At 40.3% G+C, this 22150-nt stretch overlaps 1 long non-coding RNA gene across 1 annotated transcript in view; it reads left to right on the forward strand.

The window, feature by feature from the left end:
* The first annotated feature begins 6299 nt into the window (after nucleotides 1-6299).
* Nucleotides 6300-22150, forward strand: part of LOC145514135 (uncharacterized) — a 32837-nt gene continuing 16986 nt past the window's right edge. Inside the window, exons 1-2 of the long non-coding RNA XR_014059859.1 lie at nucleotides 6300-9515; nucleotides 16277-16482. This is a non-coding gene — a long non-coding RNA (uncharacterized LOC145514135). The remainder of the gene's footprint in view (nucleotides 9516-16276; nucleotides 16483-22150) is intronic.

Genomic DNA, 22150 nt, shown 5'->3' on the forward strand with positions numbered 1-22150 from the left:
TGGCAATCCACTTCAGTATTATAGCCTGGGAAATCCCATGGACAGAGGAGCCTGGCAGGCTATAGACCATGAGGTTACAAAAGAGTCAGACATGACTTAGCAACTAAGCAACAACATATATTAAGTAATATTAGTTTTGAAAAAATGGTAATCAAACTAAAAAAGTTTGAAAACCACTGAACAAAGATTGAAAAGACAATAAACTGAAAATTCCTGAATTTTTATTTGCCTGGTGAGAAAGGACTCTCTCTCTGTTTTAATTGTATGCCACATATGAGGTACTCCTTATGTATTCATTCTAATAGTTGTAATGTGAAAGTGCGAAGTAAATGCAAAAGCACAAGGCACCCTTTCTGTGTTATATGCCCAGGTTTCAATTCTATATACCTGGTGATAGCCAGGAGTGAGGAGCAATGTGGATTATGTTTGATGGGCAGCAGCTAATTTTATCAGACTTGTGCCTGTAATCAGAAATTCAGTCTAGAAACAAGTTGTATTATTATAAAGTCCAGGAAATCTGACAGAAAAACTAGGCAATTTAGAACAGACTAGAAAAGTAACACTTAGTTTAATTAGAAAGCACAGTCTAAGGAATAAGGTTAGTTTTCAGTTTCTTTCAAATAGGATTGAATACTCTTTTCCTTTATGCAATTTATAAACAACATTTTCTTGGCATAGGAATATCTCATCTATCACCACTTCTAGACAAAGAGAAGGTTTGCAATTTATTTCTGTATTAAATAATGTGTGTGTATTTCAAACAAGAGAGAAGCAGAAATAATCTTAGCAGATGCTTAAAGGTTTAAGATTAAAGAAATATAGATGTGATTCATGATGAGTGTTCTGTGCACCTGAATGAATATTCCCAAATCACAGCTAGAAAAATTTTAGAGTAAATTGACTTAACTTAGGGTAAATCAATAGTGGTCCCTGAACTGGAGGGGAATAGATGAGCAAGAAAAAAATTAGTTGACAGGACTCCACTAAGGAAAACAGCATTCGAGTAACTAATGAAATATCTACTACCTAGAGGAATTACCCATCCTCTAGCAATGCGAAGTCAGCTTTAGCTGGCAGGAGGTTTGTTTTAAAACTGAAATGAGAAAAAGGACCTGAGTTTATAAATGATGGGAAGATATATTATCAACAGGGGGAAAAAGTCAGAAAATAGCAACTCACTTGTTTCCCCAACACATCTGAGGAGGAAGAAGGAGAGCAATTTAATGTACCCTGGTCAAGCAGTTACTTTCCTTTATCCTTACTAACAGGGCTTGTCAAGATGGTCTGGAAATTGGTTGAAAGTAAGTAATGAATCATGATAGACATTCCTGAAATGCTTTATTTTCATTCCCCCTGGCTCATTGTTTCTTGCTTGACTTTCATGGGAAGTTTATAGTCGTTTTCATTCTTCATATAGTCATTTCCTGACTTGCCTGGTCATGAGGTTGAACAAACAATTAGGAGGAAGGAGATACAGCCTCTGCTTGTTCTCTCTTTCACTCTTTTCAGTGTATCAGCAGCACTGAATCATGAATGGAAATCTCTGGTTTTAAGCTTGACTCCCAGATTATCACTGTGATTCTGATATGATATTTATTGCTATATTTGAGGTAGCCATCACATTCTCCAACTTTAATGAGCTCACTTCTGAACAAATGGTCTTAGGTAATATGCACAGGGTAAAAAAGAATAATTTGAGTTTCTCCCAAATAATTCTGCTGCTGCTGCTGCTGCTGTTGCTGCTGCTAAGTCACTTCAGTCGTGTCCGACTCTGTGCGACCCCATAGATGGCAGCCCACCAGGCTCCCCCGTCCCTGGGATTCTCCAGGCAAGAACACTGGAGTGGGTTGCCATTACCTTCTCCAATGCATGAAAGTGAAAAGTGAAAGTGAAGTCACTCAGTCGTGTCCGACTCTTAGTGACCCTGTGAACTATAGCCTACCAGGCTCCTCCGTCCATGGGATTTTCCAGGCAAGAGTACTGGAGTGGGGTGCCATTGCCTTCTCCGAAATAATCCTAATGTACACAAATTTAATTTTTTGTTGCCTTTATTCTAATGGTTATTGGAAGGAAAAGGTTGTTTTTCTGATCCAATTGGTTTACTTAACTTAGTTCTAATGAATAAGAGTACAATGCCACTTACTATTATATTTATGTTCCCTTTGCTTTAGTTCTTGTTTTAAAAACTCAGAAGTTGACTTAGAATTGACTTAAGCACTAGGGCCAAGTTCACTGAAAGTTATTAAGACAGCACAATAACCAACATAACTGTTGAAGGAAAATGCTCAGGGTTCAGTTCAGTTCAGTTCAGTCGCTCAGTCGTGTCTGACTCTCTGCGACCCCATGAATTGCAGCACGCCAGGCCTCTCTGTCCATCACCAACTCCCGGAGTCCACCCAAACCCATGTCCATCGAGTCGGTTATGCCATCCAACCATCTCATCCTCTGTCGTCCCCTTCTCCTCCCGCCCCCAATCCTACCCAGCATTAGGGTCTTTTCCAATGAGTCAACCCTTCGCATGAGGTGGCCAAAGTATTGGAGTTTCAGCTTCAACCTCAGACCTTCCAATGAACACCCAGGATTGATCTCTTTTAGGATGGATTGATTGGATCTCCTTGCAGTCCAAGGGACTCTCAAGAGTCTTCTCCAACACCACACTTCAAAAGCATCAATTCTTTGGCGCTCAGCTTTCTTCACCGTCCAACTCTCACATCCATACATGACCACTGGAAAAACCATAGCCTTGACTAGACGGACTTTTGTTGGCAAAGTAATGTCTCTGCTTTTAAATATGCTATCTAGGCTGGCCATAACCTTCCTTCCAAGGAGTAAGCGTCTTTTAATTTCATGGCTGCAATCACCATCAGCAGTGATTCTGGAGCCCAAAAAAATAAAGTCTGACACTGTTTCCACTGTTTCCCCATCTATTTCCCATGGAGTGATGGGACCAGATGCCATGATCTTAGTTTTCTGAACGTTGAGCTTTAAGCCAACTTTTTCACTCTCCTCCTTCACCTTCATCAAGAGGCTCTTTAGTTCTTCTTCACTTTCTGCCATAAGGGTGGTGTCATCCACATATCTGAGGTTATTGATATTTCTCCCGGCAATCTTGATTCCAGCTTGTGTTTCTTCCAGCCCAGCGTTTCTCATGATGTACTCTGCATATAAGTTAAATAAGCAGAGTGACAATATACAGCCTTGACGTTCTCCTTTTCCTATTTGGAACCAGTCTGTTGTTCCATGTCCAGTTCTAACTGTTGCTTCCTGACCTGCATACAGGTTTCTCAAGAGGCAGGTAAGATGGTCTGGTATTCCCATCTCTTTCAGAATTTTCCACAGTTTATTGTGATCCACACAGTCAAAGGCTTTGGCATAGTCAATAAAGCAGAAATAGATGTTTTTTCTGGAACTCTCTTGCTTTTTCGATGATCCGGCATTATCAATAATAATTAGCAAATTCTGTTTTGATTTTAGTGCTTTCCTCTCCCAGTAGATTGATCTGTCATAGAAAATGTCATTGTTGTAATTTCAGGATTAATCTTATTGAGACCTGATTAAATTAATAAATTATTTATTTTCAATATTATTAATGTTTTGCAAGGCCCCTGGAGGGGAGCCATTATTATTAATGTTTTACTATTTATGAATTAATCATATTGTTGAAGGAACATATATGGATCTTTAAGGGCCTGATGAAATTGTGAGGGACCCAGAGGAGCAACAATCCAGATTTCAGTAGAAAAGAGAGCTGGTTGAGAAGCTATTAGTTGTTGACTGCTGATGGCTTCCAGCAATATCATTAGAGAGATCTGGTGGGAGTGAGAACAGTGTTGTGGCAGTTATTACATCATGGGTTTTTAGGGACTTAATAATATGACTAAATAATTTTATAGATAGAAAATTACTTTCTGATATGATTAATGTAAATCAAGACATAAAGTTCAGGTGAGTATAAACTTTGAATTGTCAAGGACTGTTCTCATTTATGGGTTTCCTCGGTGGCTCAGCAGTAAAGAGTCCGTCTGCAATGTAGAAGACACAGGAGACCCGGATTTGTTCCCTGGGTGGCGAAGATCCCCTAAAGTAGGGCCCCATAACCCACTCCAGTATTCTTGCCTGGTGAATCCCATGGACAGAGGAGCCTGGTGGGCCACAGTCCACAGGGTTGCAAGGAGTATGACACCACTGAGCATGCATGCACGTCCTCATTTATCCCTGTTGGCCTGGCTTAATTATTAGTAACATCTGTAGTAAGCATCCTCTAAGATGGTACCCAGTGATCCCTGTGTCCTATTATATTGCACCAGAGCTGGTCTGTCTGACCAGTAGAATTGAGACAAAAGTGATTGTATGTTACTTCTGAGGTTAGATTCCCTCTCTCTCTTCCCTTCTCCGTCTCTCTAATCATTCATCCTTGGGGGAGCCTGATGCCTTCTCAGGAACAGTCTTCAGGGAAAGGCTCATGTGATGAGCTGAAGCTTCCTGCCAACAGCCATTTGGAGCTTTGGAAGCCTGTCCTCCACCCCAGACAAGCCTGTCAGTCAGTTCAGTTCATCACTCAGTTCAGTTCGTCACTCAGTTGTGTCCAGCTCTTTGCGACGCCATGGACTGCAGCACGCCAGGCCTCCCTGTCCATCACCAACTCCTGGAGTTCACTCAAACTCATGTCCATTGAGTCGGTGATGCCATTCAACCATCTCATCCTGTGTGGTCCCCTTCTCCTCCCGCCTTCAATCTTTCCCAGCATCAGGGTCTTTTCAAATGAGTCAGTTCTCCGCATCAGGTGGCCAAAGGATTGGAGTTTCAGCTTCAGCATCAGTCCTTTAATGAATATTCAGGACTGATTTCCTTTCTGATGGACTGGTTGAATCTCCTTGCAGTCCGAGAGACTCTCAAGAGTCTTCTCCAGAACCACAGTTCAAAAGCATCAATTCTTCGGTGTTCAGCTTTCTTTATAGTCCAACTCTCACATCCATACGTGACTACTGGGAAAACCATAGCTTTGACTAGATGGACCTTTGTTGGTAAAGACAAGCCTGTAGGAGACTATATTCTGGGTCTATATCTTGACTGCAATTGCTTGAGAGATCCTGAGACACAAATACCCAACTAAGCCTCTCCTGGATTTATGACCATGAGAAAGTGTGTGAGATAACCAGTATTTGTTGTTTTAAGCTGCTAAATTTGGAGATAATTTGTTATGTATCAGTATATTATAAATATAACAGCCCATGACTCCCAAAAGTTGGTTTGGATGAAAAATTGTAAAGTCACCTTATATAAATCTGATATGTGGACAGACATCTAATTCACGAACTTAATAGGGATTTTCTCTTCTGTTAACAGCGCTTACACTCTGACATTAGTATGCAGACACTTACAAAGGTTACCCCAGGTGGTGCTAGTGGTAAGGAACCTGCCTGCCAATGTAGGAGACACAAGAGACTTAGGTTTGATCCCTGGATTGGGAAGCTCACTTGGAGGAGGGCATGGCAACCCACCTCAGTATTCTTGCCTGGAGAATCCCTATGGACAGAGGAGCCTGGAAGGCTACAGTCCATAGGGTTGCAAAAAATCAGACAAGACTGAGATGACTGAACACACACACACACAGAGGTTATCAGGGCAGAAGAATTTGATAATGCCAAAAATCTAAATTGGTAGACTTCTTGAAATCTTGGTACTTCTTGGTACCAAGAAATCTTAGACTTCTTGGTAGAAATCTTGAAAGACAGTATAACAGAGTAGATAAAAGTACTGAATTCAGAATTAAATTTGCTTGGATTTGAATCTAACCTTACCATTTACTGGTCTTGAAGAGTTGTTTAACTTTTCTCTTTCTCAGTTTTATCATATTAAGCATGGGGATAATAGTATCTCTCTCATAGGATTAGTTTTTTGAGGATTAAATGTATGTAAAGCACTTACAGTGATGCCTGGCACATACAAGTATTTAATAAGGACTGCCTATTATTATTATTTTCATAGAGAATTAAGTTGATGTTTTTCCTGTGTTACATTTATACACAAATGGATATTTCCTTTCTTAAAGTATTCTCAATAATCGTTCCTTAAATATTTTAACATTCTTATTGTGTGCTAGGAACATCAGCTAGAAATACAGCACCTCTTAAGGAGCTTATAAAATAGTTGGGAAATTTTCCATATGCCTTTATATATTTTATGTTATATAATATATACATTAAATATGTATACATATACAAATGGACTGTATATGTGTTCATCAGCTATAAAAATCCTGCAACTCAAGGACCAGATGACAGGCACAGATTATATATAAAGAAAAATGGGAATGAGTTAAAAAACCACTAGGGTGTGGAATTAGGCTAGGATAGCTTTCTGGATATGAGAAAGCACTTTGAAAGAAATGTAGAGACTGGACAATCTCACACCTGAGAAGTTGTCTATCTAATTGATCTTATTAATTGTGACTGCTGTATCTCTAGCTTCTTGAGCAGTGTTTGACATGCAGTGAGTGTTCAGCAAGTATTTGTCAAATGACTGCATTGACAGAGAAGGAGAAAACTCCTAAAACAGTAAAGAGCAATGTGAATTGGCACAGTTGGAAAGGACAACAAAGCACTGGATGGTAGGTAATTTGGTGGTAAGAATTCAAGAGAAAAGAAGATGTTTTGGAGACATGGCATTGAAGTTTAATTGCAGTCAGTGTGGGAAAGACAAATTTAGTGGTTGTCAATATCGTGGTGACAGTTGAAGCTTTGAGGAGAAAGATGAACTCTCCATGGAAGTGAATTTGGAGAAAAATTCTCACTCAAAGAGATGCAAAGATGCCAAGGTCTGTATAAATGTATAGGCATACAGGTGAATAGAAGGTAAAAATAGAGGAGCTAGTTTAAGAACCATTAGAGCAGGTTAGGAAATAGTGTTGGAAAAGAAATGGCAATCAGCAATATTAATTGCTGCAGAGAGATTTCTGCTTGAGAATTAAGAATGGATCTTAGATATCAGTTTGAGATTGTAGACTTTATTTTTTGGGCTCCAAAATCACTGCAGATGGTGATTGCAGCCATGAAGTTAAAAGACGCTTACTCCTTGGAAGGAAGGTTATGACCAACCTAGATAGCATATTTAAAAGCAGAGACATTACTTTGCCAACAAAGGTCCATCTAGTCAAGGCTATGGTTTTTCCAGTGGTCATGTATGGATGTGAGAGTTGGACTATAAAGAAAGCTGAGCACTGAAGAATTGATTCTTTTGAAGTGTGGTGTTGGAGAAGACTCTTGAGAGCCCCTTGGACTGCAAGGAGATCCAACCAGTCCATCCTAAAGGATATCAGTCCTGGGTGTTCATTGGAAGGAGTGATGTTGAAGCTGAAACTCCAATACTTTGGCCACCTGATGCAAAGAGTTGACTCATTTGAAAAGACCCTGATGCTGGGAAGGATTGGGGGCAGGAGGAGAAGGGGACGACAGAGGATGAGATGGTTGGATGGCATCACTGACTCGATGGACATGAGTTTGGGTAAACTCCGGGAGTTGGTGATAGACAGGGAGGCCTGGTGTGCTGCGATTCATGGGGTCGCAAAGAGTCGGACACAACTGAGCGACTGAACTGAATTGGACTGAACTGAATATTAATTGCTGCAGAGAGATTTCTGTTTGAAAATTAAGAATGGATCTTAGGTATCAGTTTCAGATTGTAGAAGCAAGATTTTAATGAACTGAGGGAGCACTGAAGAAATGAAAATGGCACTCATAATCAGCAGTTTTAAGGGTTTGTGAAATGAACAAAATAAATAGAATCATAGAAAGAGCATAAGAGCTAGTCTTAAGAACTGAGAATATGAGTGTTGAAAGATGAAAAAAAGCAGCATTAGGAGGGATTTATTGAATATTATATAATTATTCTACCTGACTGTATTTTAAAGATTGTTCCTTATGACGTGTGTTGCCTGTAATTGACCTTAAAATGTTTCTGTACAAACAGTATGAGATACATGGTGTGTTTAAGTAATTATATTTTATAGCTAAAGGGCTGTTAGTTAACATCGGAGGTGCCCTAATCAGAATTTACATTCCAGGGGTTGTTGGTTACTCTCTGAAGTAGTGTAATGAGGAGTATATACTCTGGAGGTTGTAAGTCTTGGTGTAGCTTTTATAATCAGGCAAAAAAGAAATTTGTGTTATTTCCACAATTTTCTAGATGTTTCTTAGTTTGCTTTGTATATTTCATATTAATCCTATTTATTGTTCATGGCTTTTATCAATTATGTGGTAGGTTACTTTAATGACTCTCATTCTTCATCTTTCCTTTTTAGCCATACTCTTTGCCACTTGTATTTATCACTTCTTCCATCAAGCAACAAATATCAATATATTTCTCTTTCCATTGAATCTGTGTTTGGTCATATTACTTGCTTTGGTCAGTGGGACACTAGAAATCATGATATAAGCAAGGGATTGGAAAAGTGCTTGAGAATTTCAGTTGTTCTTTAGTAATTTTGCCACCACCATGAGAAGAACATGCCCAGACTCACTTATTGGTTCTTGAAGAAGGAGAGACAAACTGGAACAGAGTTGCCCTAATTAATTTGCTTCAAACAATGTCAACCTAGAGCAGAATCCATAGACAACCTCCAGTTGCAAATGTGTGGGTGAGCCCAGCTGAATTGAGCTGACTTCTAGGAGACTCACAGACATGTGAACTATAATAATAAATGACTACTGTTATAAGTCATTGAGTGTTTTTTTTTTTACCCAGCAATAGCTAACAAATTCAAGAATGATAATCCTCCATTTGTATCTTTTACCAGCTAGAAAAATATATAAAGTAACTGTCCTTTACATCTTGTATTGTATGTGGATTAGTTTATTAACATAAGCATTTTTGCTATACAGGTTTTTACACAAAAGGAGAGACATTTATTTAGCATGGACCTTTACTTTCTTCAAAATGATATTCTTAAAGACTGAGATAATCCAATGAATAAACTTCTCAAGGTTGTCTATTCCCAAGGCTCCACTTCTATACATTTTCTCTTTATGTACAGTACAGAAAATCAGTCATTAGAAGTTTAACTATAAAGATTTCAAAGGTATAGTTCATTCCTTTCATTAACAATGGCAGAAATAGGATGGATCTGTCGCAGACCTTGTGCTGAAGGAAATGTTGCAGATTTTTTACTGGGAGTTGTACTGTTTTAATCTTCTAGAATGATTTATGACCACTATGTAGAACAATATGGAGGTTCCTTAAAAAAAACTAAAAATAGAGCTGCCAAATAACACAGCAATCTCACTCCCGGGCATATATCCAGATAAAACCATAACTTGAAAAGATGCATGTACCCTGATCTTCATTGCAGCATTGTTTACAATAGCCAGAACATGGAAGCAACCTAAATGTCCATCAACAGAAGAATGGATAAAGAAGATGTGGTACATATATACAATGGACTATTAGCCATAAAAAGGAATGAAATTATGCCATTTATAACAACATGGATGGACATAGAGATTGTCATACAGAGTGAAGTAAGTAAAAGAGAAAGATAAATATTGTATAATATTGCTTATATGTGGAATCTAGAAAAATAGTACAGATGAACTTATTTGCAAAGCAGAAATAGAGTTTCAGATGTAGAAAACAAACTTATGGTTACCAAGGGGGGATGGGAAGAGTGGGATGAATTGGGAGATTGGGACTGACATATACACACTACTATAAGTGTGAAAAAAAAAGGTCCACTCCTAGAAAATAGATAAGTAATGAGGATCTGGTGTATAGCATAGGGAATTCCACTTAATGCTTTGTGGTGATCTAAATGGGCAGGTGTTGTTAGAACTGTGGGGTTGGAGAAGACTCTTGAGAGTCCCTTGGACTGCAAGGAGATCCAATCAATCCATCCTAAAAGAGATCAATCCTGGGTGTTCATTGGAAGGTCTGATGTTGAAGCTGAAGCTCCAATACTTTGGCCACCTCATGCGAAGGGTTGACTCATTGGAAAAGACCCTAATGCTGGGTAGGATTGGGGGCGGGAGGAGAAGGGGACGACAGAGGATGAGATGGTTGGATGGCATCACCCACTCGATGAACATGGGTTTGGGTAGACTCCGGGAGTTGGTGATGGACAGAGAGGCCTGGCGTGCTGCAATTCATGGGGTCGCAAAGAGTCGGACACGACTGAGCGACTGAACTGAACTGAAATGGGCAGGAAGTCTGAAAAAGAATGAATGTATGTATATGTATAATTGATTCACTTTGCTGTACAGCAGATAGATTCCCTATCTCGTCCTCTTTTGTTTGGTTTGGTGGGCATTTCTCATTTTCCTCTACTTGCTGAGTATTTCTCTGCCTTTTCTTCTTGTTTAGATTGCTGTGTTAGGCGTGGCCTTTCTGTATTCTGGTAGTTTGAAGTTCCTCTTTATTGTGGAGGTTCCTCACTGTGGGTGGGGTTGGACCGGTGGCTTGTCAAGGTTTCCTGATTGGGGGAGCTTGTGTCGGTGTTCTGGTGGGTGGAGCTGGATTTCTTCTCTCTAGAGTGCAATGGAGTGTCCCGTATTGAGTTTTGAGATGTCTATGGATTTGGTGTGCCTCTGGGCAGCCTGTATATTGATGCTCAGGGCTATGTTCCTGCGTTGCTGGAGAATTTGCGTGGTATGTCTTGCTCTGGAACTTATTGGCTCTTGGGTGGAGCTTGGTTTCAGTGTATATGTGGAGGCTATTGGATGATCTCCTATTAATTAATGTTTCCCCTGGCTTTCAGTCTTATTCTTGTGGTAGCCTCAAGACTTCTCCATCCATACAGCATCAATAATAAAACTTTTAGGTTAATGGTGAAAAGATTCTCCTCAGTGAGGGATACCCAGAAAGGTTCACTGAGTTAGATGGAAAGGTGAAGTGGGGGAGGGGGGGTTGAGGTGACCAGGAGGAGAAGAGGGGGACTCAAACATGGAGAGAGCGGTCTAGCCAGTAAGCACTTCCCTCTGTGCTCTCCACAGTCTGGAACCCTCAGAGCGGTTCACAGAGATACATAGAGAGGGGGGAGGAAGGTAATAGAGGTGAGCATGAGTAGAAAGGGAGGAATCAAGAGGGGACAGAGTGATCTGGGCAGTATTCTGTTCCCGAAGTGTTCTCCAGTACCCAGAACACCCTCAGAGATTCACAGAATTGGGTTGAGAAGAGAAGGAGGAGGGTGGGAGATAGAGGTTCCCTGGGGGAGAAGAAAGAGCGTCAATAGGGGGAGAGAGTAATCAAGCCAGTAATCACACTCCTGAGTAAAAATGGGTACTAAAGATTGGGTTTTTAAATGTACAAAATTGATATCAAATATGTAAAACAAAGATTAAAAATCTAGAGTAGAGGTTAGACTCTTATAAAACATACAATATAAAAAAAGAAAACTGTAAAAAGAAAAAAAACAGTAAAACAGTAAAAAAAGAAACAGTAAAAAAAGTAAAACAGGAAAAAAACAGTAAAAAAAAGAAAACACAAAAGGTATAAGATATATGTATGCAGTTTGCTTTAAAAATAGGGTTTTTTTTTTTGGCAAGGTAATAGTGGGTTATGAAAATGAAAATTAAAGGTGTAATAGAGGACTTAAAGAAAAAAGAAAGAAAAAAAAATCAAAAAAAAATGATAATAGTAAAAATATATATCTCGGACTTTCTCTGGAGCTGTTGTGAGCAGTGTAGGGTCTGTTCAGTTTCAGATAGATCCTTGTTCTTGCTTATACTTTTCAAGATCTATAGGTCCCTTTCAATGCAGTCGGTATTAACTACAGGGATTTTAATCTGTTGGCCTGTCACTTCCAAGGCGCTTCCCTCTGTATATTTGGCTTCTGTTTAGAGGTCTCTTCAGTATCTAATTTCCGCCCTGCCACAAAGGGGCAGAGGCGGTCTCTTTAGGTTCGCTTGTTCAGTCGTGCTGTGGGGAGGGAGGAACACTGCAAACCTATATCACTGGCGTGTGTGTGGAGAGCTCGCAGTGTCTCGGCCGCACTGGGTTCGCCCCTCATGGCGTGTGTGCTTTCCCCGTCTACCCTGCTCAGGCTTCAGGTTACTCGGCCAGGGAGTGGGCCCTGAGATGCGTGCAGTTCCCAGGTCTAAGCCGCTCAGGTTCAGGTTCCCGGGTACTCCACAAAGGCGCAGACTCGGTTGCGCCCGCGGTTTGTGCCGTTCCCGGTCGGAGCTGCTCAGGCGGCCAGGAGTTTGGCGAGCGCGCTCCCCCCTGTTGGGGCGGTGCAGCTTATCACCTCCCTCGTCCCCGCCTCGGTTTACGGGCGCGCCCGGCTCCGGTGTGCTTTGTGTCGGTTCTGGGGTGCTGGTCTCTGGCTGCGACCCTCCCGGCGGCTGTCGACCCTCCGGGATCTCAGGCAGTCTTTGCTTAGAAACTGGGAGCCTGTTTTCAGTTTGGTAGGGGGTGCCCTCTCTGGGGCCGAGTTTGCCCCTTTCCGGCTCTGGCGGGCCCCGCCTGCCTGCTGTGTCTGGCGGGGGGATGGGGCGGTCCGCAGCCGGCTAGCTCTCCTCTGGTATCGCTCAGTCCTTTGTTCTGTGAGCAGGCCGGCAGTGCCTTAGATTTGAGCTTTTCGCGGGATAGTTCTCTCTCTCTGGCTGTCCCACAGTTTAGGTTGCTATCTCACGTTAGCTCCCTCAGATTGCCCTCGGGGCACTCGGGCCCGGTCCTTACCCTAGGCAGTGCCGCCCGCTCCTCTCCGTTCAGCCCTCACTTGCTGGTGGCGGATGCGAGCGTCTGGGGTTCTTTGCTGGGAGTTGCCTTTAGGCACGTAATCTGTGGGTTTTATTTATTTTTTCTCCCAGTTATGTTGCCCTCCGAGATTTGAAATCTTCCCCCAAACCCGCCGGTGAGAGGGTTTCCTGGTGCTTGGAAATTTCTCCTCTTTTTCAACTCCCTCCCCGGGACGGGTCTCCGTCCCTAACTCTTTTGTCTCTCTTTTTATCTTTTATAATTTCTCCTACCTGCTTTCGAAGATAATGCGCTGTCTTTCTGGATGCCTGACGTCCTCTGCCAGCGTTCAGAAGTAGTTTTGTGAAGTTTGCTCAGCGTTCAGATGTTCTTTCACTAAATTTTTGGAGGAGAGAGTGGTCTCCCCATCCTATTCCTCCGCCATCTTAGCCCCCTCCCTGCTGTACAGCAGAAACTAAGATAACATTGCAAGGCAATTATGCTCCAATAAAAATTAATACAAAAATAAAGGTAGTGTATGTTTTTGGAACAAATCCTTTATTAAGTCAGCAGTGTTAGTGGGGCAATGCTTTGGTGCTTGACTAGTCTGGGTTGCTTGATACGACTTTATCTTAAAGCATAGGAGAGTAAGTCAGTCCTAGAGTTTGAGTCGTATATTGCTGACATAGTTAAGGAGAACCTGGAAGCATGAGGCATGTCTGCTTTCCTCAGTACTTGTGGACCTAAAATAAGTTGACTTTGAGAGTAAATGAGACTAAAGTCACAGACCAAATTGTCCACCATAGTATGGTCACTGTTGGCATCTCTTTGAAGACAGTGGATCTGAAGAAAGTTCTAGGTTCTCATTCTCTCCATCCCACAGAGAAAGATTGACATTTTAATACAGCTTTTCTTCCAGTTTCATGGCAAAAGTTTGTGAGTAATCCTACTTTTGATTAAAGACAGAAGACTTGGTCCTATCCACTTTAGATAATAGCAGTCCATCAAATTGTATATAATTTGCATTGAATGTTGGAACTTGAACTTTACTATCTTTAAGAATATGCAGAGCTTGACATTCCATATGCATTCATATTCATTTCTTCAACCTCATATTTTCTAGTCACTAGCAGTTAAGAATTAAAGAGGTTTTTGAATGATATGACTTGAATCTGAGTTTGACAAAAATGAATCATTAGTGGGCTTTCTGAGGGACATAGTCACTTTAGTTGTGGAAACAGGAAGAATGGAGTGTCATTTGTTGTTAAAGAAAATTCTCTTGTAATGTGGCATATATTTTGGCTGAGAAATTTACATCTCTATTTAAATGAATGAGGGCCCTCACCTGGAAATGTCATTTATACTAACAGAGTGACATAATGCATAATAATCTGTTACAGTTTTTGATGTGGTTTGTGTGTAGATTAAGGTGTTCATTCAAAGAACATCCCCACTTACAAGGTTCATATAATACAATGTATAAGAAACTTGGTGCCCCAGAGTTTTAAAAATCGTTAATCATAGCGAATTAAGACATTTAATCAAGACTTAGACACTACAAAAGATTGTCCCTAAAGATTTCTACCTAGAAAACCTTTAGAAAATGATGAGTTTTGCTTTCTACTTGACTGCCTCAGTAAGCCAATTCATTTTTTTAAGGAACAGCTCAAGGTCAATGATATGACTATGTCAGCTTTAAGTGATGTTCTCCCTTACACTTGTAAGCTAAACTTCCATTGTTATAACTGATGCTCAGAGTGGTACTGTTAAGAAGCCCTGAGATTGTCTAGGAGGCGATTAAGTAAAAGACCAATAATAACACACATTTCATTTTCAAATGAAAATATTTAATTGATATGTGTACCTCAAGATGCAATGATTTTTTTTTTTTACAATAAATGATGGGTATTACTGTATCAACATCCTGGAATGTGAAGTCAAGTGGGCCTTAGAAAACATCACTATGAACAAAGCTAGTGGAGGTGATGGAATTCCAGTTGAGCTATTTCAAATCCTCAAAGGTGATGCTGTGAAAGTGCTGCACTCGATACGCCAGCAAATATGGAAAACTCAGCAGTGGCCACAGGACTGGAAGAGGTCAGTCTTCGTTCCAATCCCAAAGAAAGGCAATGCCAAAGAATGCTCAAACTACCGCACAATTGCACTGATCTCACAAGCTAGCAAAGTAATGCTCAAAATTCTCCAAGCCAGGCTTCAGCAATACATGAACCGTGAACTTCCAGATGTTCAAGCTGGTTTTAGAAAAGGCAGAGGAACCAGAGATCAAATTGCCAATATCCGCTGGATCATCGAAAAAGCAAGAGAGTTCCAGAAAAACATCTATTTCTGCTTTATTGACTATGCCAAAGCCTTTGACTTTGTGGATCACAATAAACTGTGGACAATTCTGAAAGAGATGGGAATACCAGACCATCTGACCTGTCTCTTGAGAAACCTGTATGCAGGTCAGGAAGCAACAGTTAGAACTGGACATGGAACAACAGACTGGTTCCAAATAGGAAAAGGAGTCCGTCAAGGCTGTATATTGTCACCCTGCTTATGTAACTTATATGCAGAGTACATCATGAGAAACGCTGGGCTGGAAGAAACACAAGCTGGAATCAAGATTGCCGGAAGAAATATCAATAACCTCAGATATGCGGATGACACCACCCTTATGGCAGAAAGTGAAGAAGAACTAAAGAGCCTCTTGATGAAGGTGAAAGAGGAGAGTGAAAAAGTTGGCTTAAAGCTCAACGTTCAGAAAACTAAGATCATGGCATCTGGTCCCATCACTTCACAGGAAATAGATGGGGAAACAGTGGAAACAGTGTCAGACTTTATTTTTTGGGGCTCCAAAATCACTGCTGATGGTGATTGAAGCCATGAAATTAAAAGACGCTTACTCCTTGGAAGGAAGGTTATGGCCAACCTAGATAGCATATTTAAAAGCAGAGACATTACTTTGCCAACAAAAGTCCGTCTAGTCAAGGCTATGGTTTTTCCAGTGGTCATGTATGGATGTGAGAGTTGGACGGTGAAGAAAGCTGAGCGCCGCAGAATTGATGCTTTTGAACTGTGGTGTTGGAGAAGACTCTTGAGAGTCCCTTGGACTGCAAGGAGATCCAATCAGTCCATCCTAAAAGAGATCAATCCTGGGTGTTCATTGGAAGATTTGATGTTGAAGCTGAAACTCCAATACTTTGGCCACCTCATGCGAAGGGTTGACTCATTGGAAAAGACCCTAGTGCTGGGTAGGATTGGGGGCGGAAGGAGAAGGGGATGACAGAGGATGAGATGGTTGGATGGCATAACCGACTCGATGGACATGGGTTTGGGTAGACTCCAGGAGTTGGTGATGGACAGAGAGGCCTGGCGTGCTGCAATTCATGGGATTGCAGAGAGTTGGACACGACTGAGCGACTGAACTGAACTGAACTGATTACTGTATCATGAGAATATGCAGAAGAATTAGGCTAGATCATTGTATATTAGTCTAGGAAAAAAATCAAATAAATTAATTGGGTTCATCTCTATTAATTTTATAATTTCTGTAATTAATTTCAAATGGTATTTCTTAATCATTTTTTTTTCTCTTTGATTCTCCAAGGCCCTACATGTAGTAAATTATTTCTGCACTGAGTCATAGAGATTGGATTCTTGAATTCCTAGCAGAGGCAAATATCTCATTAATGCTGATCTGAGAGACATCTGTGATGAGCCTGTACATTAGGTTTATCTGCAGAGCTGATCTAAAGCTGATGAGCAGAGTTCTGAAGTGAGGTAGACTGGCAATGAAGACTCCATCAGAATGAGGTGATCACATTTCTGTTTTCAGAAAATAAACTCATAGCCCCAGACGTACATGCTTAATTTCTCAAAGTTTAAATGTATAAACTCTTCCATTATAGATTCATCCCTACAATTTGAAAGTAAGTTGGAAGACTGAGTTAACTTTCAGGTGAATTCAAGTTCCGTAGTCCCACTTTGCTTGGATATACTGAAATATAGATAATCCTGAAATTGTTTTAACCCTTTATTTGTAAATAAATCTTTATTTTGTAAAGCCTTTCTGGTCTCTGATGCAACACTGGCAAATCTTCTTCTCCAAGCTCTGTTTTTTAAAAGGAAAAAAATGCTTAAGATTTGTGGCTAAATATCATATTAAAAAAGGAATTTAAAATAGCTCTCTTTCTCCAACAATGTATGTCAGGCCTAGAGCTTATTACTGGAATGTAATCTATAGTGAAGGCAAAGTAATAAAGAGGAAAAACTATGGCAGTAAGTAATAAAGAGAAAAAACTATGGCAGTAAGTGACATTAAAAATAGTGATATTTTGCTTTCATGGTCTTTTTTCTAAAGCATGGTGGCTAAAAGAAATTTATGCCACTTTGAAAACAAATTTTAAACATTAAGCCTAAAAATAAAAGTAAGGCATTGTTATAGTAATACCAAATGATACTTTCTTTTGAAGAATTAGTAACTCTGAAGTACCTTTTCAGTCATTAACTCCTATTGGGATGGCCAAGAAATTCAATTGAGTTTTTCCATAACATCTTATGGAAAAACTCGAACTAACTTTTGGGCAAACCCAATATAATCTCCAAAGCGTTCCTCCGCCCCTCCCATTACACCTTACCTTACCTTAGGCATAAATCCATAATGCTCATTTCTGCTCATATATAAATGACAAGGATAACAAATATTAATAACTATTTGAAATAAAAAATCGGTGAATAGATAATGAAAGTTGATGCCCAATGAATAGTGCAAATTAAAATGGATAATAGGTTGGTATTTTTGGCTTTTCTACTCTCAACTTTGAGATATTAAATTAATATATAAAGAAGTAAAGTTTTTGATGTTTAGTAGACAAGATACTGAAGAAAAATAATTTAAGCTAAGTATTCATATGATAATATGCATAACTTCTTCTATTTTGAAAACTGAAGGAAGGTAATTCATCTTACAAATTAGTAATATATCACAATAGTGCTAATTACACTTATGCTGCTATAATTAAGCCATGCCATGATTAAGAGTCTGTCTGCCTTCTCAATTATAAATAAATATTTTAAACCATTATCTTAGGATTCCATGATGTTTTCAGGGAAGGATTCTTCTTCATCAAATAGAAATCAGACCTTAAATTACATGAACTAAAATTTGCTGTTTTCTGCAGTTTTCATTGTAGTCATGTGAGGAAATTAAGACAAGCGTTCATAGTCTTAATTCACTTGCATTGAGAAGAATAAAGAATAAAGCAATAAATATTTAAAAATTTTGAAAAGCCTAGAGAAAAAGAAGTAGCTTTAGGTATTGAAAGAGTTTACTATGAAGCTTTTTCAACTTCATGTTAAATTAAGCTTCTCTGGTTACTTTTTGAACTTAACCATGGGGTAGAGCTGCAAATATATCCAAACATGTGCTTATTCATAAGGGGTCTTGATACCATGGGCTATATATGACTTCTCATTATAGATTGAAATGGAATATTATAGCTGACCGTCCAATTTCTTTCTATAATAAGTGGCATCATTTAAATTAATCTGGAATTGATTTAATCTATTTCAAATAAGCTTCCCTGATGGTTCAGTTGGTAAAGAGTCTGCCTGCAATGTGGGAGACCCAGGTTTGATCCCTGGGTGGGGAAGATCCCCTGGAGAAGGAAATGGCAACCCACTCTAGTACTCTTGCCTGGAGAATTCCATGGACATAGGAGCCTGGTGGGTTGCAGTCCATGGGGGTCACAAAGAGGTGGACATGACTGAGTGACTAACACTACTTTTCATTCCAAATAGCGTAATAGGGCACATTTGACCCCATCAAATCGTCAAGAAGTTTTTGCTTGGCCACCATGTTCATGGTATTTTTAATAGGCAGCATTTCTTCTGTTGATGATCATTTATTGAGTACAAAGTACTCTATACCTCTATGCACACACTAGGTTCTGGGGGTAAAATGCACAGTTCCTGTTCTTATCAATCTCATAGTCTAATGCATGAGTTGAGCAAGCAAACAGACACTTGCTGTGTGTAATATGTATTGTGGGAGAGACAGAATAGGGTACTTGAAAAAGAAGAAAAAAGAAGAATGTCACCTAATTCCCAAGGAGTGGGGAGAATTTAAGGAAGATTTCTAGAGGCGACAATAGCCTACTTGACTTTTAAAACAAGACCAGATGCTAGATAGGTTAAAATACAAAGGAAGGACATCCTGGGGAGGGGAGTCATCAGGTAGAGGGAACAGTATGGGCAAAAGAATAGGATAATAAGAATGACTAACATGTATTAAGTCCTTGCTATAGGTCAGTTGACTCCTGGATTCTTCTCATACATTTTCCATCTAATCTTCACAAGAACTGGATGAAGTAGCAGTGTTATCCCTGTTTTATAAATGACGAAGTTGAATTTTGAGAGCTAACTTGCCAAGAACAAACAACTTACACATTGTTAAACGGAGGACTTAATCCTATGTTTGTGTGACTACAGAGCCCATGATCTCAATGTCTACTTGGCTGCACAAAATGATTTATTACAGGAACTGCACATTGTTCTGAATTAATTAACTCATTCATTCATTTAACAAACATTTATTGAGTCAGGCATTGTGCCTGATCCTAGGGGTACAAAGCAAATTCAGAAATTGTCTCTTTCCAGAGGGCATTTTTGGTTTATTAGGATAGCTGTAGGGCTTCCTAAGGCATTGTAGGGCTTTCCAGGTGGTGCTAGTTGTAAAGAACCCGCCTGCCAATGCAGGAGATATAAGAGACATGGATTTGAGCTCTGGGTCAGGAAGATCCCCTGGAGTAGGAAATGGGAACTCACTCCAGTATTATTGCCTGGAGAATCCCATGGACAGAGGAGCCTGGCAGGCTACAGTCCATGGGGTTGCAAGAGTCAGACACGACTGAAGTGAAGTGTCTACTAGGGTATTGTAAACAGTAGCATAAGTACTATAGGTGTTTTGTTAAGGGTATATATGGGACTCAGTAGGGGGATAAAGTTTTGGTGGTGTGGGGAGTCAGTGAATGCTTCAGGAAAGATTGAAATGAAGTAGAAGTTGCTCAGTCATGTCTAACTCCATATAGTCCATGGAACTCTATATAGTCCATGGAATTCTCCAGGCCAGAATACTGGAGTGGGTAGCTTTCCCTTCTTCAGGGGATCTTCCCAACCCAGGGATGGAACCCTGGTCTCCCACATTGAAGGCAGATTCTTTACCAGCTGAGCCATGATGGAATCCCAAGAATACTGGAGTGGGTAGCCTATCCCTTCTCCAGGGATCTTCCTGACACAGGAATCCAACTGGAGTCTCCTGCATTGCAGGTGGATTCTTTCCCAACTGAGCTACCAGGGAAGATTAACTGAGGAGATTACACTTCCTGAGTCCTGAAAAAAAAAAAAAAAAGGTGTAGAAAAAAGAAGGAATGGACATTCCAGATAATAAAACAAACTGAGAAAAGCTATGGAGATATAAAATAGCCTGAATTTGGAGGCAATATCCAATAATTCTGTGTGACTAAGTTGTGATGCTAAGTTGCTTCAGTTGTGTTTGATTCTTTGCGACTCTATGGACTGTAGCTTGCCAGGCTCTTCTGTCCATAGGATTCTCCAGGCAAGAATACTGGAGTGGGTTTCCATGTCCTCCTCCAGGGGATCTTCTAATCCAGGGATCAACCTGCATCTCTTACATCTCCTGCATTGGCAGCCATGTTCTTTACCACTAGCGCCACCTGGGAAGCCCAACAGAGATAAAAGGATTGGCACAGATAACTAGTATTTTGTTTTTAAATCAAGAGAGAACATAGGTAAGGGAGGTGTTGAACTGGAGGGAATCTTCCTTGAGAAAGTGATAAAGAGCCAGGTCAGAGCAGTTCTGAAAGCATACCCTTCAAAGATTGCAGCTCTGGTTCCGTTTATAATCCCAGGATTGTTGCAAACTGATGTCATCATCAATCTGTGATCAAATTACAGCTCTGGTTTCATGTTAATGTTGTTTATTGTGTTGTGTAAAACTTGGAATGTAGTTAAGCCTGGGGCTTGGTTGGCCAGATCCCCTCCAGGAGCCCCAACAATCTCAAGATTTCTCCCCCATCTTATCTATGGTGCTGCAAGTCTTGCACTCACAGCAGGCAGTCACTGACAGTCACTCCCAGTCAGAATAGTGTCCAGGCAGGTTAAAAGCGAGGTCAGAGGCCTGTTCTGCTTTGTCTCTGAAGCCTAAACAAGACTATTTATTTAATTTCCCTAACAAATAAAAAGGGTTTGGTTATCATTAAATGTGGGAGTGAGGGAAAGAGAGAAATGTACAATGATTTTTATATTTGTCTTTATTGTTCAGGCAGCTGGTGATTGTAGATCCAAAGAGAGTGGATATGAGAAGGAAAATAGCTTATATTGGATTGAGGAGAAATAATAAGGATAGTTAAGTTTAGTCTCACACATGTTGAGTCAGGCAGAGATGACATAGCTGTTGAAATAGAGTTCAGGACAATGCTTTGGTTGAAAATCTAGATTTGTAGTCATTCAGTTATAATAGTAGATGAAGTCTCTCTGGTGGTATGCCAGAGGAGAAGAAAAGAGGGTCAAGGATGTAACTGTGAAACATACCAATATTTTAAGAATGGCTAGAAGAGTAGGACATGGCACCCCACTCCAGTATTCTTGGCTGGAGAATCCCAAGGACAGAGGAGCCTGGTGGGCTGCCAACTATGGGGTTGCACAGAGTCGGACATGACTGAAGTGACTTAGCAGCAGCAGCAGAGGAAGAGTAAAGAGTCAAGAGAATATTAAGGTGGAATGATGAAGTACATAGAGAATCATCAGAGAGTGATATCACTGAAATAAAATTAAAAGAGAGTTTAAAGAAGATGGAAGAAATCCCAAGTGTTTAAATGCTCCAAAGAGGTCATAGAAGACAAAGTTTGCAATGAGTTGTTAGGATTTGGCCTGTATGTGATGGCAGCATTAGTCAAACTGTGAATTACCGAAGTACTTGTTGTTGGAACCAGAGAGGATCTGAGTAGCTTAAAGGTCCTGTGAATGGGAACACAGCAGAGATCAGACACAGAGTACAGTGCAATCATTTTGCATATTTATGTGGTTTTTCTCTAGAGGGCTTCCCTGGTGGCTCAGCTGGTAAAGAATCTGCCTGCAGTGTGGGAGACCTGGGTTTGATCCCTGGGTTGGGAATATCCCCCAGAGAAGGGAACGGCTACCCACTCCAGTGTTCTGCCCTGGAGAATTCCATGGACTGTTTAGTCTATGGGGTTGCAAAGAGTCAGACACAACTAAGTGACTTTCCCTTTCTTTTCTCTAGAAACTCAGCCATCCCAGGCATAGGATAAGAGAAGGATGATATTTGAGTTTATCTGAAATCTAGAGTTTGCAGAGTGGCTACGGGAGAAATATACTAGGGGACTAGTTATTGAAAGCTCCAGAAGGAGAGTAGTTAAAAGATTGTATTGTTCAGCCATAAAAA

Source organism: Giraffa tippelskirchi, chromosome 7, assembly GCF_054371585.1.
Source record: "Giraffa tippelskirchi isolate mGirTip1 chromosome 7, T2T-mGirTip1v1.2.pri, whole genome shotgun sequence".
Taxonomy (NCBI): Eukaryota; Metazoa; Chordata; class Mammalia; order Artiodactyla; family Giraffidae; genus Giraffa; species Giraffa tippelskirchi.